The sequence below is a fragment of the Wasmannia auropunctata genome, unplaced genomic scaffold (assembly GCF_000956235.1).
Source record: "Wasmannia auropunctata unplaced genomic scaffold, wasmannia.A_1.0 LD336069.1, whole genome shotgun sequence".
Taxonomy (NCBI): Eukaryota; Metazoa; Arthropoda; class Insecta; order Hymenoptera; family Formicidae; genus Wasmannia; species Wasmannia auropunctata.
This window is the reverse complement of record NW_012026821.1, coordinates 139981-142973: the sequence shown is the minus strand read 5'-3', so window position 1 is coordinate 142973 and position 2993 is coordinate 139981.

Genomic DNA, 2993 nt, shown 5'->3' with positions numbered 1-2993 from the left:
TGAATATACTTCTGTCGTGATATTAATATTTTTGAGAAAAAAGTATAGTCCGATAATTATATTGTCCACAATCCCCATTTATTTAAACGTTAACATTATATTGCCCCTAAATCTGCATTTTCTTTCCGGCAGTGAAAATTCTATTACTCGTAATGATGTTCATTATGACGATTATAATATCACCGTTACTCTGGAAAGTCTATTTGTCTGTCCACAAAATTCTTCTCTGAAAATTATCATTTGCAACATTGTCTATGTCAACCCGTATGATAAAGGCATACAATAATATATTTGTATTTTTTCATAATTTTTTTCAAATTGTACAAAATTATCATCGTTTATTACAGTAAACATTTCATCGCGCAGGCTTTAAAAGATACGATGACTTGCACAATGTAAAAATATGTCAATTACCGACAAAAAAACTCTATTTATTATGGTATATTGTATGCTTTTGAAAACAAAATGGCTAATAAATTATTAAAATATTGAATTTACTTAGTCTGAGATTCAATCATAAAATCTTTCTCGATGAGGTAAATTTGGTGGAAACTTTTACATTATGTGTCTTTTAAAATGATGCATCCCAAATATTTCTTAATTATTTTATACACTTGGATATGATCTGTAGTAAGCTCACGCACAATACATCTGATACTAGAACGTAAATATGTATGTTTCATGGATGTGTGACGCGAAAAAAAACGCGAATCTGATAAAAGACAATCGGAATATTTGTTGTTTGTTAATGAAAAGTAACGTAGTGCAGTCAGCAATGCCGCGTTATATTAACGAAGAATTAGCAAATATGCTGCTCATTTATGGCGATGCCATAAAAATGGCATCTTTGCATAAGTCTGACAGAGATAGAAACTGTCAACGTCCGCGTGTCGGCCCATTGCAAAGTATTCTCTTATCGCATCTTGTTTGTCGCATGCCACGTCATCAAAGATAAAGATGGAATTCGGAAGCGCTTCGTTTGGTGGGACGATGTCGCTATTATTGGACAATGTATAATAGCCGATTTCTTCTATCGAGGTCAATAACTTTAAGTATTGATATTTCGATTGTTGCAATGATTTCGAGTACACGTACGCGTTCTCGAAGCGTACACCGTGCGGACTCTCCAACAAGCTTATCAGCACGTTTGCCTTGCCGCAGTTTGATGGGCCACAGATGATACCGCGTATAGAAATCGGTAGCATATTTCCATGCTTACGTATCTTTTTATCAGACATTAACCTTATCTTATCATCAAAATTTATCACTTTGATCGTCTGCAACTGTCGCACGAACCGCATCTTTTTTCCCTCCATATAATATTCTAAAGAATTTATCGAGAGCGGACCTATTTATAGAAGCGCGTAGCGCGAATGTGCTCAGTTGCCAAAATGTTTCTTATCGTGTCGGATAACAGTGATAATCTCAGTTTAACCAACAAAAAGGTTAGAGTATATACCGAAAGTCGTTTTGCTGCGAGAGTTTCCGAACTGTATAAGTCAATTGTGGGACAGATTACCCCAGCATATAAAAACTGATTCGGAGGTTCAACAGTATCATCGGTGTCTGAAACATTACAATCAACCGTGGCAGCGGACACACATTGATGGTCCTGCACCGTTTGTAAAGAATTGCAGCGAATGCCGTCGAGAGGCCGCGGTTTGATAAATCTCGCGATAAATGACTTCCTTTCGAATTATATATCCCCGGATATCAGTTTTGCGGCCCAGAACTGCGTTTAGAACAACGATTGGCTAGAGGTAATCGGGGCATTAATCCACTAGACGCGGCGTGTCGCGAGCACAACATCGTATATTCGCCGATCAACGAACTCGCTGAACGGCACGTGGCTGACAACATACTCGCCGCGAAAGCGCGAAAACGCATAACCGCAAAAGATTCGACTCTCGGAGAGAGAGCCACAGCCACAGCTGTTTGGGCGGCTATGAAAGCCAAGACGAAATTCGGCATAGGTTTAAAAACGAAGAGGAAAAGGAGCAAGTGAATACTTCCGGTAGCTAAACGCGGAGGTATCTTGCCACTCTTGCCATTGTTGGGTGTTTTCGGTTCGTTGGTCGGCGGGGCGGCGGGAGTCGCAAAGGCCGTGAGCGATAACAAAGCCGCGCAGCGTCAGCTGGAAGAATTGAAACGTCACAATCGCGTCATGGAATGTCACGGAGATTATCTCGCTCCGTATAAGCGCGGCCGAGGCGTCTCGATGCGGAAACCCCCCCCCCCAAAAAAACGTTAAAATTTTCAACAGCAACTACCAACATACAACTGTAACAATTGGCTGAACGTATGCATATTCCACATTTCAGAGGTATTTTCATGCGAACCACTTTACCGACAGGAGGAGTACGTCGAAATAAGAGCGGTATCGTGAATTTGAACAATGCTGAGGGACTTGGTACTCATTAGGTGGCATATGCAAAGAGGGGCAATCGTGCTATATATTTTGACAATTTTGGTAATCTTCGACCGCCGAAGGAATTGGTGCGATATCTATGGGACGTAAATCGAATCCAATCACACGCCTTATCAGCGTTACGATCAAAGCAATTGCGGTAATCTGTGTTTACAGTTTTTACAGACGGTAGATAATCTATTTAAAGACAGACATTGCAACATTTAGACTCAGTATTCATTCAAACATGTCGCTGACGTTTACGTTGACAGGCAAAAGTAGCATCCTCGCGGTAAGCTACTTTCCACCTGTAGATTTGAGCGATGGTGAATACGAACTCGGTCTGGCAGATTTTGAAACATATACCTAATGTAAATTCGTCGAATAATAAATTTTATTTCGATAAAGACGACAAGGAGATTGTAATTCCCGAAGAATCCTACGAATTGCATGATATTGCAAAATATCTGAAACGTGCAATCCTACATGTTCGTCCAAACGATGCTGCGAGAAAGAAAACGAAAAGCGATGAAGAGGATGAAAACGATTACCCGCTGGTGATTCGCGCCAATAACAATACGATGAA